The sequence below is a fragment of the Carassius carassius genome, chromosome 22 (genome assembly GCF_963082965.1).
Source record: "Carassius carassius chromosome 22, fCarCar2.1, whole genome shotgun sequence".
NCBI lineage: Eukaryota > Metazoa > Chordata > Actinopteri > Cypriniformes > Cyprinidae > Carassius > Carassius carassius.
Genome location: NC_081776.1, coordinates 4,546,943 through 4,562,315, shown reverse-complemented (window position 1 = coordinate 4,562,315; position 15,373 = coordinate 4,546,943). Strand labels below are relative to the sequence as shown.

Below are 15,373 nucleotides of genomic sequence, written 5' to 3'. Positions count from 1 at the left end.
CTATGTACAACCATAGCTGGCCAGCTATCCAACGCGTTGTGATTGGCTGAATGCCTCAAGCATGTGACGGAAATGTTACGCCCCTTAATACATGATTTCTAGTTGTGTCCTCTTTTGGAAGGCCAAAAAAAGTAGTTCGCTTTCTCAATGAAACAGAGTCACACACCGCGGCCTTGGGTGAGCGGAGGCGGTCATCTTGAGAACGGCGAGAAGGAGCATCCTTTGGCCTTGCGGCAATCACATGTGTCGGCTGGACTTAGCTTAGTCCAGGGTGAAAGCCGATTTGGCGATCCACAGTGCAGAGTTGATGTATTTCCTCAGCGACCAGCACGGATCAGCTCCAGGCATGACGAAGCGGATATCGTCCTCTCTTGAAAGGCCAAACAAAGTAGTTTTGCTTTCACAGTCGAACACACAGCGTCTATACGACATGATGGTGGCGGCAACAATACTACATTGAGAATAAAAGGTATGCCTTCTTTCTTTGCGTGAACATCTGGGCGGCATTATGCAAATCTTCCCACATAGTGATGTAGAGATGTGGGGGCGTGTAAGAACGAGCCATTTTTTGGGGGTATGGACGAGTCTTAACTTTTAGAAAGATTACCTCTTTGGATTTGAGACTCTAGTCTTTGCAACTTTACAGATCTTCTTTATGCAACAAGAGCTTGACACTCCAAAAAGAAAGGAAAATTTTTAATCGCATCATATGACCCCTTTTAAATATACTCATTATTTTAAGTACAGCTTATTTGAATCCATTTAGTTTAATACATTTCTGTGCTAAAACATTGATTTTACTTGGTTAGTAAGGTCCACAAACTTATTCAAAACAAGTTAATTTCACTTATTTCTATTAGTAAGATCATCAGTTACATTTTACAGTGATAAATAATATTTTATACTTTTAATTTATTTCATTATTTCAAGAGGTTTAAATAAAAAATATACTGGCCACTTTTATTAGGTACAGCTTGCTAGTACCGGGTTGGACCCCTTTTGCCTTAATTATTCAATGTGTCTCTTCAAATCAGCGTAGCGCCATTTTGGTAAATCTGAGTAGTACGCAGGTGGCGTACACTCTTCTGTATCAGCCGCGCCACAAGGATATATTTTTTACTTGTATTTACGATTTGGTTTGAAAGACAAAGAGAAGAGGAATTGTTGAATAAAGTCATTATTTTTGTTTTCTTTGTGTATAAAAAGTATTCTCGTCGCTTCATAACGTTACGCTTGAACCACTGATGGCAGATGGACTATTCTGAAGATGCTTTTCATACTTTCCTGGACCTTGACAGTGTAACTTACTTGGCAGTCTATGGGGACAGTCACAAGCCTACCGGTTTTCATCCAAAATATCTTAAATTGTGTTCCGAAGATGAACAAAGCTTTTACGGGTTTGGAATGACATGGGGGTAAGTGATTAATGACAAAATGTTCATTTTGCGGTGGAGTAACCCTTTTAAATGCATTGAGTTGCTTCCATGTGATTGGCTGATTAGCAATTTGTGTTACCAAGCACTTGAATAGTGGCCGGTGAGTGTACATTATAAATGTTCCTGCTTTCTTTTAAGATTTAATGTTTAATGTTTTAATGAAGAATGGTCAATATTTATCAATTATCTTAAAACTATACAATTTTAAATACTAAATATTTTTTCATTCTTATTTAAGACAATTTTTTCATTTAACTTGTTTAAATGTCTGTGATGTTTGTAATTTATGTTTTCCCTCACATTAAACTTTAAACATTAAACTTTTTGGGTAAAATTTTTTTAATTTAATTTTTAACCCAAATGTTGGGTTGGTCCATATTTGACCCAAAGTTGGGTTAAAACAACACATCCTTTTTTAGTGATTTGTGGGTTTCTGGCATAAACTGAATGTGAAAGTGACCTCACAATCACCAGTTCCTTATACACAAATGTATTTGTGGTAATCAGCTTTTGTAAGACATTACAAAATGTGTTCTTGTTATTTGATTTCCGTTATTTGTATTGCTTAGTACATAAAAAAAAAAGCTTTTTCTCAATCCGTGGTATCAGTATAATTGTGAATATGTTTTTTGTACAATGTCAATAATAAAATAATAATAAATCAGTTAAAAAGTTAACTTTTCACTGCATTTATCCGCAATACCAGGATGGCATAAATTTTTGATTATTTGAGTTTTAATATTTTATTAGCTAAACAAACGCAAAGCTTCCACCAAGAAAAAATAGTTCAAGCAGTTCTGACTGCTGTTACCCAGATGAGCATGTGTTATTAGCTTTTACCAGCTGTTATGGAGGGATAACATATCTCAGAATGTCGCAACTGAGCAATCAGAATCAAGTATTCCACAGAGCCGTGTAATAATCTTATATATAGCCTATTTGATGTACATGAGTCAATATATATTACAAAATATATATACAAAAACAGCTTTTTATTTAGATTTTTTATGTTTTTTAAAATAAGTCTCCTCTGTTCAAGGCTGCATTTATTTAAACAAAAATGTATTTAAAACAGCAATATTGTGAAATATTATTACAATTTTAAAATAAAAAATATATATTTTGATATACTTTAAAATATAATTTATTCCTGTGGTGGCAAAGCAAAGCTGAATTTTCATCAGCCATTACTCCAATCATCGTGACACATGGTCATTCAGAAATCATGATGATTTATTATCTGTGTTGGAAACAGTTATGCAGTTGTGCAACTTATTCATTTTATTTATTTTTTTGGAACCTGCTATGTATTTTCTTCTCAATATTTTTTGATGAATAAAAAGTTTCAAAGAATAGCATTTATTTAAAATCTTCAGTGTCACATGCTCTTTCAGAAATCATATTATGCTCATTTATCATCAGTGTTGGAAACAGTTGTGTTATTTATTTATTTATTTAGGAACCTTAAATTTTTTTTTCCAAGATTTTTTGATGAATAAAACACTTAAAAGAACAGGATTAATTCAAAATAGAAATCTTATAACAATGTAAGTCTTTGCTATCACTTTAAATGGAAGTGCATTTTATTACAAAATATTTGTACAAAATACAGTAAAAAAATTTTATATATATATATATATTACTTAATATTAATAATAATATAATATTAATATGGTTATATAATATATATATATAAGATATAGGCCTAGGCCTTGTGGTAAGTTTGTTTCCTATAAACTGCATATGAATCATAGTGTCATAACAACAACTGGAGTGATTATGAAATAACCTGTTAAGCACTTTAGGTAAGACCAGGACAAGTTTTCACAACTAGATGGTATGAGTAAGAAGTTGAATTACACCATTGAACAAAATCCTCTATTTCCAAACTTTCCTCATATGCAAATCATGTGTCATAATGCTAGATTTTTTTTACAATAATAGAAACTATTAGCTGTATTTATGAATTTACAGGTGTAAAAATGTAATGTACTGAGGGTAAATGGTGTGACAATTTAATAATCCTATAATAATAATGAACTGAAAGCTATTTCCAGACGTCACTTGCAGCTGCGCACGCATAGTGGTGGCAGAGAAACACTGGGAACGGGTAAAAACAATGAAATAAGAGAGAGAAAAAAAAGTGTTTTGCGTTTGGATGTAAGAATCGGAATGCAGATCATTTTTATAAAATACTGTCGTCAAAGACGCCATTTGAAGCTAAACGCAAATGTTTAAACAGTCAGACTATGTATGAAACCTGCTGTCTTTGTGATTACCCTATTTTAAAGGTGCTCTAAGTGATGCCGGGAGTCGTAACTTCTTGTTGACGTTCAAATTGTTGTCAAACAAAACGGAGGCTAGCTAGACCCTCCCTCCTCCTCATCCGTTCACTACTAACCCCCCTAACCCCACCCCCAAATCTTTCTTGTCGGTTATTGGCTGGAACAGTTTGTTATGTTTTGTGGTGCGGGTGAGCCCAGTTTGTTTTTCTTGTTGTTTGTGGAGCCTGTGGTGTCTAGAGAGACCCCGTTTTTTATAGTGTGTTCAGGGGACAAGCAGCTAGCGGATAGTGAGGAGATGTTTGCTGGGTGTGACAAAAAAATTTTTTGGCCTAAAAAATGTGTGACATCACTTAGAGCACCCTTAAAGCATAATTTTTATTTAAACAATATGTCTATATAACATTCATATAGGGGACATATTGTATTAGCCCTAAAGTTGAAATACATGCATGAACTATTATTTAAACCTAGCCTATAACATTTTACATAACATTTACATATTTTATCTCACAATTCTGACTTTTTTTCTCGCAAATGCAAGTTTATATCTCTTAGTTCGGACTTTCTTAAAATTAACTAACTAAATAAACAACTTTTTAAAACGAATTGTGAGATATAATCTCGGAATCGCAAGAAAAAAATCAGATTTGTGAAATATAAACTCAAATTTATTTTTGTATTATTTTATTCCATGTCTTGAATACACTGCTACGTTAAAACTGCTGACTGTGGGAGACTGTGGTTAAAAACACAAGTCTAGGTTCCCTTTCATAGGTCACTTCAATGCTGCGGTGACGTCACCGCTATGGGAACACCTTCGGTGTGACGAATGTCTGAAGCCCTATACCATCCCGCCAATCCTATTGGCCAAATAGCGCGTGGCACCGCCCATGCATGCGTACGCATATATATACCTGGTGCCGCGCGCCATTTCACTCAGATTTCATTCAGTATACTCCTCTCCGCGGACGCGATGAGTCAACGAAAGGTAGGAGCCGTATGATGGGTTATCACGAGGAGGCACTTATGAGAGGTTCGTTGCAGCCTCTCTACAGGTTCTCTCCTTGATAGCCTATGGCTACAGTAAAATATGCATACACTTCCCCTGTGCACTACGCCAATAGGAAGTATCCGCGCTCTGGAGTGTATTTCTTAAGTCGCCTCGCGTCTAACCCCCACAGTTTCACTTCTGCGGTCGCCGAGGCCCCGCACGAGGTGTTGGTTAGGGGCAATATGTGCGGCTTGACTATGAATACAGTGATGCACTGGAGTTCCATCTGCTCGCTCTCCCCCACTCGAGCGCGTTAATCAACAGTTTTTGCTCTTCAAATGGTGGATTACGGCTCACACAGCCGCCGCGTTTTCGCTAGCGGTTTGGCCCGATGTTATCTTGTTGGATTGAATCCTGCCGTGGATACGCTTCAGGATTATATACAACGAAACGCAGCGAGTTTGACGCACACGCTTTTCTTCATGTTAATATACCAGGGACTATGCCCTTCACTGAGAGTGCTGTTAGACTGCTAATGCACATCTTCCCTCTCACTGCAGTCCCCATACTCTAACTTTGACTGTCTCGCAGCAAGGGCACCTCGAGCGTCATTTAACTGAGCTATCATTTGAGCGCCCCCTCAGACACTCTGCACAATCCAGCCTTCAGAGTTTGAGGGACGGCGCGGAGGCTGGCAAAGATGGCCAGCGGATGACGGTTCACACGGCCGCCGCGTTCTCGCTGGCGGCGTGGCCCGATGTTTATCTTGTTGGATTAAATCCTGCCGTGGATACGCTTCAGGATTATACACAACGAAACGCAGCGAGTTTGATGCATGCAATCCTTCATGTTCTCTAACATTGACTGTCTCGCAGCAAAGACACCTCGAGCATCATTGAACTGAGCTATCATTCGCGCGCCCCCTCAGACACTCTGCATAATCCAGCCTTCAGAGTTTGAGGGACGGCGCGGAGGCTGGCAAAGATGGCCAGCGTATGACGGTTCACACAGCCGCCGCGTTCTCGCTAGCTGCGTGGTTCGATATTTATCTTGTTGGATTAAATCCTGCCGTGGATACGCTTCAGGATTATACACAACGAAACGCAGCGAGTTTGATGCATGCATTTTCCTTCATGTTCTCTAACATTGACTGTCTCGCAGCAAGGGCACCTTGAGCGTCATTGAACTGAGCTCTCATTCCCCCGCCCCCTCAGACACTCTGCACAATCCAGCCTTCAGAGTTTGAGGGACGGCGCGGAGGCTGGCAAAGATGGCCAGTGTATGACGGCTCACACAGCTGCCGTGTTCTCGCTAGCAGCGTGGCCCGATGTTTATCTTGTTGGATTAAATCCTGCCGTGGATACGCTTCAGGATTATACACAACGAAACGCAGCGAGTTTGACGCATGCGTTTTCCTTCATGTTCTCTAACATTGACTGTCTCGCAGCAAGGGCACCTCGAGCGTCATTGAACTGAGCTCTCATTCGCGCGCCCCCTCAGACACTCTGCACAATTCAGCCTTCAGAGTTTGAGGGACGGCGCGGAGGCTGGCAAAGATGGCCAGTGTATGACGGCTCACACAGCTGCCGTGTTCTCGCTAGCAGCGTGGCCCGATGTTTATCTTGTTGGATTAAATCCTGCCGTGGATACGCTTCAGGATTATACACAACGAAACGCAGCGAGTTTGACGCATGCGTTTTCCTTAATGTTTGCCAGGGACTGTGCCCTCCACCAGAGAGTGCTGTTGGATTGCTATGCACATCTAACCCTCTCACTGCAGTCCCCACACACTCTACATTGTCTGCCTCGCAGCATATGGTGCTTCGAGCAGCATTGGATTGAGCTGTAATGCCAAGCGTTCCCTCAGACACTCTGCGCCATCCAGCTTTCAGAATTCGAGGGGCGATTCAAGGGTCCTGCACAGACGACCCATTTATGACGGCTCGCACAGCCGCCGTTTTTCGCTAGCGGCAGAGCCCGATGTTCAATCTGTTGGCCTAATTCCTACCATGGACACGTTTCAGGATTATACACAACGAGACGCAACGGCTCTTATACATACACTTCCCCTGTGCACGAACGCCACAAGCTTTTCGTGCCCGGACATTTTAACATGTATACAGCGTTGTAGGAAGCGGAAATTTTGAGACCGTTAGTATGGTCTCGGGCCGTGTTTGAACGCTTGCCCGACATTTCTCTATGGGTGTTACGCACGATTTGTCACGGATACACCATTCAGTTTCAATAAGGCCCGCCTCCTTTCCGCAGAATTCTATCCACGGCGGCGAAGCTGATGGAAATAGCGGTGCTACGACAGGAGATGTCAACTCTGCTGAGCAAAGGGGCTATAGAGGAAGTACACCCCTCTCAGATGGAGGGGGTGTTTTTTACAGCCGTCATTTAAAAAAAAAAAAAAAACACGGCGGATTACGACCCATTCTGGATTTACACCATCTGAATCTTGCACTCAGGCTGAGGAAATTCAAGATTTTGATGATCATCAGGAGACTCAGGAAGTTCCTCAGATTCGCTTTAGAGAGCAAATCATATCAGTACTTCTCAAAGTGCATGGATGGATCTCTGGCCCCGTTGCGGCCCCAGGGCGTTCGTGTTTGAACTATTTTAGGCGATTGGCTGGTGTTTAGCGCAATCGCAGACTCAAGCACACTCTCATGGGGATCTTGTGCTGAATCATTTAACTGCCTGGGCTTACGCATGGAATGTTTCACCCCGTTGTCTCCGCATCGGACGATTCCGGTGACACGGCGATGTGTGATGTCGCTAAAACTATGTATGTCAACCGAATTCTCCTGACCGGAGTCCGGCTGGGGATTTGCGCTTCCCGAGAGACTGTCACGACGGATGCGTCTTTGACCGACTGGGGAGCTGTTTGTCAAGGGAGTTGGCACATAAACAGGTTGGAATTACTGGCTGTTTTTCTGGCTCTCCAGTATTTCTTGAATCTGCTGATCGGCCGTCATGTGCTGCTCAGATCAGACAACACAGCGGTTTTGTCATATCTGAATCATCAGAGAGGATTATGCTCTCGCCCCCTGTGCAGGCTGGCGAAACATGTTCTTTGTTTTCAGAACTAAATTCTATCGATCCAAGCTGTTCATGTCCCCGGACGTTGGACTTTGGAGCGAATTTGCCATCCAGGCAGACTCTGGAGCAAGGGAGTGGGGATTGCACCCCCAAAACGATAGTCTCCTATGGCAGATTTTCGGGGAAGCGAAGTGGTTTTGTTTGCGTCAAACACGACTACGCATTACCCGCTTTGGTTCTCCCTATGCCCTCCAGCACCCCTGGACTTGGATGCATTAGCCCACAACTGGCCCAGGACCAGTTTGTATGCGTTTTCCCCCAATCTGTCTGATTTCAGCGGTATTATGCAGAATACGGGTGGACAGGGTGGAACAGCTGCTGCTGGTGGCTCCGCGGTGGCACACACACAGCCGTGGTTTGTGGATCTGATCAATCTGTTAGCGGGCTCTCCATGGGAGATTCCCCTCAGACAGGATTTATTACCACAAGCACAGGGACTGATTTGGCACCCGAGGCCAGATCTATGGAATCTGTGGGCGTGGCCTCTGAGCGGAGTGAGTTCATATGTCCCGGTCTTTCTGCTGAAACTACCGAGACTATACTGAATTCTAGAGCAGCTTCTACGAGAGGCTTATATGCTTTCAAGTGGAGACTGTTTACGGCCTGGTGTGAAACTCATAATATGGATCCAGTTTATTGCCCAGTGGCGTCAGTACTGGAGTTCCTTCAGGAACGTTTTTCGGATGGAGTGACATCAGCTACCCTAAGGTTTACGTGTCAGCCATTCAGCTTACCACGAATATATAAATGGTGCCTCAGTGGGCCGTCATCCACTGTTTCTCGTTCAAACAGGGTGCGCGACGGCTGAGGCCTTTTCCGCCCCGTGCGAGTTCCTTCATGATTTTCCATTGTGTTGCATGGTTTATCAGGGCATCTGTTTGAGCCCTTGGAATTTGTTCCGGATAAATCCTGACTTTATAGCACAGACTCTGTGGAAGTGTTGTTGCGACCAAGGCCTAATTATGTCCCTAGGTCGCATCTATCTCTTTCGCTTTCAGCAGGTGGTCCTGGAGGCTTTTTCCCCTGCTGTGGCGAAGTCTGGAGATCTAAGTCTTGCCCTGTGAGAGCTTAAGACTTATTTGGATCGTACTGCCCCATGGTTGAGTCTGACCAGCTGTTGTCTGTTTGGACAAAGGAATAAAGGCCATGCGGTTACAAACAACGCATGTCCCATTGGCTGGTGGAGGCAATATATTTAGCCTATGAGGCGCGCGGGCTCGCTTCGCCCTTAGGAGTAAAAGGTCATTCCACGAGAGCAGTGGCTTCTTCTCAAGCCTTTCTCAGTGGATCTTCTATGGATGATATCTTTGCTGCGGCAGGCTGGTCCTCACCGAGCACTTTTATCAAGACTTACAGTCTGGATGTGAGGATGGCTCTTGGCTCCCGGGTTCTCTCCATTTGAGCAGATGCTTCCTTGGATCCCAGCTATCAGGTACGTCAGGCGTGATGGTATAGCGTTCCCATAGCGGTGACGTCACCGCAGCATTGAAGTGACCTATGAAAGGGAACATCTCGTTACGTATGTAACCTTGGTTCCCTGAATAGGGAACGAGATGCTGCGGTTCTGGCCGTGCCGTACCTTGATAGCATTCTTCTTCAGTCATGAAACCTGAGTGAAATGGCGCGCGACACCAGGTATATATATGCGTACGCATGCATGGGCGGTGCCACGCGCTATTTGGCCAATAGGATTGGCGGGATGGTATAGGGCTTCAGACATTCGTCACACCGAAGGTGTTCCCATAGCGGTGACGTCACCGCAGCATCTCGTTCCCTATTCAGGGAACCAAGGTTACATACGTAACCGAGATGTTATGTCTAGGTTAAAACGGTCATTTTCTGCCACCAGATAGGCTCCGCCCAGAAAAACCAAATCTGTCAGGACAATCTGATAAAATAAATGGATTAATAATACCACGCCCCCTTGATCTTGTGGTCTGCAGAGAGACGTTTCAAAGTCATAGCTGCTGTTGGACAGCAGGCGGTGCTGTTTGGCAAGTTTTAGTCGAGTGCGATGTTCAAATAATTGCACAAGAAGGTTTTCCTCTTCCTCCGATGTGAAGGCGGTGGCGTCAGTAGCAGGGTAACAGCAGCACCCCTCCCGGCCCCGAGCACCGTCACCAAACGCTCCAGGGAAACGATCGCCATAGTGAACCGCACGCGAAGCGCCCCCAACCCTTTCAACTGAGGATACCAGCGAAGTTTTACCGAATCCGGTCGGGTGAAGCTGCGTGATTTTCGTCGGAAAAGGCGGTTTGTGTTTGTGTGTGTTGGCGAAGACTGAAAAGACGGCATCCGGCCTCAGAGAAGCAGGCGAGGGCAGGGACTCGCGTCTGAACAACGTTTACCGTCTCTGGTGAGTCTTGCGTTGCGTTTCTTGTAACGATCCTTTGAAGCAGAAGGTAAGTTACGTTAACTTACACGCGACCCTCATGCAACGTTAGTGTTTGTTTGTCAGCTATGCTTAGCAAACAAAACTGCCTGCTTGAGGAGGGTTTGGGTCGAGTAATCTGATTAAATGTTGTTTAATCGACGGTTGGTTTGTCAACATAAACTATATGTCGTGTTTAAAAGCTGTCTTTTTATGTTTAGCTACAAAAGGAAAGCAAAACCGTTGCTTTGAAGTGTTTATTTAAGCTTTGGCTAGTAACGTTACCAAATTCCACCACCTGGTTGAATAACAATCCTGACAGGCTTAGTCGATGTGTTTTAGGTCTGTCTTTTCAGTCCGTAATGCTGAAATTCAGTTGCCGTTTTGAATAAACATTTATAAAAAGCTGTTCGGTTCAGCCAGTTGTTATGCATGCCCATGCACTGCAAAGAATGATAAACCATTGAATCACGTTTTTTTTTTTCATCTAAAAATGCATTTTATTCCCTGGAAAAGTTTCAAATAGTTAAAGTAATTTTTTTTGCTGCAAAAAATGTTTATACGATATTCACACACATTTGTGTGTGAGTATGGATCTATGTATCATCCAAAAATAATAAATACAAAATGTAAACATTTTAATATACAGTAATGTAACAATACTGCTTAAAACAATCAGTTTTACAGTGCGAATCAATCAGTTACTTAATCAAAATTGTAATAAGTGTGATCACAGACATGCTTATTTGTGACCCTGTTTTATATGAGACAGAGATTTCGTAATAATGAATAACAAACCTTTAAATATTGCATCCATATTAAGACATGAAAGTGTTCACATTAAATGAAGATGGTATGCATTTATAGTTGACAGTCTGTGCACTTTCTGAACCTTTAAACGTCAATATTAAAAAAAAAAACCTATTAATCACTGTTTTTGAATGGGTTAATAGACGAACCCCTGTGAAAACAACAGATCCAGACCTCATCCACACATCCTCCAGTCAAACCACAGGTGACTTCGTAATGCTGGGAAATGTGTTGATGGGTTTAATGAATCGTGAACGTGGACAAATGTATCTCCGCCCTCTAGCAGAGCAAAGGGGGTTGCATTAAAATACGTTATGGTTGTGCTATTTGCGAGTCAAACAAATGCATGGATAAAAATGTGCATGCACTGAATTCCGTAAATGAGCACCCATGTATGCATGGATATGAATGCATTTGCCCTCTTTGGATGTGATCATGGGCCGGTGGCCAATTTAGGGGTTTGCCATCCCAGGCATGATGCCTATTTATCAATCAGGAGCTCTTGAGATGGAAATTAGGGTGCGTTTCACAGCCTGTCATGCAGCTGTTGCATGGATGACCCAAATCGGGGACTGTGGCTTGGCTGCTCTCAGTCTGGACGGCTGCATGTAATGTGATCCACATGGTGATGGACGAATGTTGAGTGTATGAGATATAGGCACACTGTAGTTTCTGCGTGTGCGCTAGTTGAGCGTTTGATGATGATAGTCAATGTAGCATGAGGACAATGGGTCCATGCCTCTCCCTGATGAAGCTCATGATGCAGTTTCACATCGTGTTAGTGTGTTGTGAGAGGAGCAGGGTTACATGGCCTTTGTCGCTTCTGAGCCCTTTGTACTTGGCCGTCTTTATTGTGGTGGTGGATCATGCTGTTTATGCATGGCCCATAAAAAGACATCACAAAAAAAAGCCTCTTTTTATTCTCACTCTTGCCTTCTCACACGCACCCATGCACACTTTGTGCATTTTTGTCGTCTTAATAAAGCATTCATAACCATAATTCATCTCCCCTCTAGCTTTATCAGAGTACGTGGTTGTTTAATGTGCTGTCTGATAGTGTGAAGTGTAACGTCTTTTTTTTACGGTTGAGATGCTTTGTTGGTTGGTCAGTAATTGGATGTTTTGGAATCTTCAAAACATGTTGAAAGAGATCCAGGCTCAGGAAATCTAGAATTGTAGTTGTGTAATCCTTTTAACTGGAGACTGTTGCTAGTAAACTACTACTCTAGTGAGCCAGTTTTCTACTTTTTTTAATTGTGCAAAACTAATCACCAAATTGCTAGTGTGTCTGGATGTTGCTAGCATGGAAAACCTGTCAACATGTTGTTAGGATGAGCTTGGTGGTTTCCAGGATGTATTTACGTGGTTGCTAAGGTTGTCTATGTGTTGGATCCATGTTGCTATGTGGTTGGTGGGGTAAAATCAAGTCAGAAAAAGAAAAATCTAATGTTGAGCAGTGTGAAAACTTGCCTGTGCAAAACCCCTCACAATGATATTAGGGTGTGCTTGGTTTCCAGGATATTCCTTTATGGTTGCTAAAGTGTTGTAAGTGGTGGTCATTGCTGACAGCGAATCAGTTTTCTTGCCCCTAAATAAAAACATTTTGGAGGCAAAAGACTAAATATAATGTAAATATAAATTTAATTAGTTCGTACATTAAAAATAAAAATGAATGAGAAACAGAGCCTGCTGTTTTCCATTGCATATGTTTATCTATGGCAAAAATGCAAAACAGCCATCTTTCTGTCCTTACCGGAGCCTTACTACGATCACATGAGCTCTAACATCTTCATCCAGTCGCCAACGGTCATGGTCACTCGTGACGCCAGAAATCGCCTGCTCTCCATTGGAATGAATGCAATCGGGTCGCTTTGTCGTTGTGTGTCGCTTGTAGTGTGAATGGGGCATAATTCTATATTTCCAGTTGAGTGTTATTTAATTCTTCCCATTGAAATAAACAGTGAAAGAGATTGTGGGAAGGAGACACAACAATGAAAGAAACAAATTAAGTGTAAAATTGAGAAAATGAGTCATGCATTGATTTGGTCTCATGGGATTTTTGCAGAGTGATTGTTCTTGCTTTCTTGTGTGATTGTGGGTAAGGTGAGAGAGGCAGAGGAAACATTGTTGCAGGCATTAATGTAACTCGACCTGTACAGAGTTGCGAGCAGTTAGGCTGTGGGTTGTCATATGAAAACCAATGTATCTTGTTCTCTCTGCAGTGGGGTTCTTGTAACATCAGTAAGTCAAGGACATGATGGATACAGTTAATTTGTTGAAGAACAGCTGATGCTCTGCCCTTCAGTACAGGCACCTCTGACTGCACACCCACATGCTTCCTCCCACCACATACGCCTTATCACACGAACCTGATGCAAAAGTTCCATGTGGTGGTCTCAGCTCTGGTCTTTTTTCTTTTGATGACTTAGGTCTTTTTCATGTAAGCCAACCAGAACATTTTCCACTGTCTTTCTGAGTGCATCTTCAATGGTTTTTGGTTGACTGATTGGTTGAAAGGAAGACCTAAGGGCCTACTGCACCAGCTGTATGCAAGTAAAAACCTAGACGAAAGAGGCACAATGTTACATATTACGCAATACTAAATATTTTTTGTTGTTGCACCATTACACTTTGTTGAAGTGTAACTATGTATAACCTAAATATTATATTTTGGTATTTTATTGATCCTTATTCATTTCATTTACAGTTTCTGAATGTTATTTACATATAAAAATAGCTTACCTATAGTAATTTGTTATTTATAGTAATATGTTATTTATGATTAAGTAGTATCGTTTTTAATGGAAACATATTATTACTGTTAGTTGTATGAGGCAAAAGAAGTTACAATGAAGGATAAATGGAAATTCACAGCATTTAAACAAGGTGAACTCGCACATTTAAAGGCTTCTATTGGATCGATTAAGGTAAACATCATATTCTGTGACTACACATTACTTTACAGAGAGCTTACGGACTACTACGTCCTACCTTACAAACAACTGGTGCAACGGAATAATGTATAGATTTAGTTTCAAATAGCTAGTAGTTACTAAAGTCCTCGGTATACTTGAAATGACATTGAAGAATGAACTGATATGACGTCATTTCGAACAAAATCAGGCCAAAAAGAAGTTCGTTTTGGCAGTTCGAAATGGTTCACCAAAGCAAACTTTCTGAAGGTGAAACTTCACCTTCTTTGATGCGCAATTTTTTTTCTCGGTTCGTTCCTCATTCTGCGTAGGTCGTTAAGGAGAGTAACATTTCCTGAATACATTGGAGTGTCGAATAGCTTAAGCTGCACTGATATATTCGCACCTGTACGATCACTCGCGGACAGACTTTAAAGATGTAGAGACAGTATTTCATTCCAAGTAAGAAATAGCAATGAAGCTTGGTGTCGATGACCTGGAGTTATGCAAAAAGCAAAGCAGAGAAACATCCGAGACAAGTTTTCTAAAGCCATGAAAAGAATGAAAGGAAAGAGTAAAGATATAAGGTAGCAAGTACCAAATACATGTTTCAAATAAATGTTACACCATACTGCTGCTGTTGTTCTTTCAATACGCGAATTTAAAGGGTATACAATAAATTAAATGCCAAACGAATATACAATAATAAACCTTTGTTTTTATCAAAACAATTTATCTAGTTTCATTTAGTTTAATAGTTTAATTTAAATGGACACTAATAAAATAAAGCAACAAACTGATTCCAATATTTTTTTCCCACATCAAGTTTTCAGACCATGAGCCAATTGATTAATGAACGATTTTGTTTCATGTTTTTTTTTTTTTTATTAAAAACTATTTAAGGTGACTATTAAAGGTGAGATATTTTTTCCTATTGAAAGAGTGATCTGACATCATAGCTCACTATCAGCAGTTATTTTATCTATGTTCGTAACATTTCTTACAGATTATTGCTCGGTGTAAGAGATAAATAAAGATCAGATAAAGATAAATTAGCACAGTACCGGTACGAGTGATTGCGTGTGTGGATTAGTCATACTGTCTCTATATTATTGTGAAGCTGTGGGTTGTACATTTTTTTCAAAAGTAGAAAAATATGCTATAATAAATTGAGATTCTAGCTACTTTCTACAACTAGTTTCTGCATTCCTCTGTGCCCGCGATCTTCACAGCTACTGTTATTATGAGTGTCCGTGCCACAATGCAGCTGTGGGAACTAGGGCTGTCAAAATGGCTGAAAAACGAAATTCAAATTTGCAATTAAATATTATCCAAATTCAAATTATATTAGAATTTAAAATGCATAATTTAAGTTAGGGTGAAGAAAAGCTTTTGGCTTCTTAGGCCACAAGAGGGCACATTGGGCAAAATATTAATAATGCACGTTTATTCAAAGCATAAGA

The 15,373-nt window shown here is 41.3% G+C and overlaps 1 protein-coding gene across 1 annotated transcript in view; it reads left to right on the top strand.

The window, feature by feature from the left end:
• Positions 1–9,849: 9,849 nt before the first annotated feature.
• LOC132098749 (cyclin-dependent kinase 17-like) overlaps positions 9,850–15,373 on the top strand; it is a 65,826-nt gene continuing 60,302 nt past the window's right edge. Inside the window, exon 1 of the mRNA XM_059504911.1 lies at positions 9,850–10,173. The gene's annotated coding sequence lies outside the window, so the exon portion shown is untranslated. The remainder of the gene's footprint in view (positions 10,174–15,373) is intronic.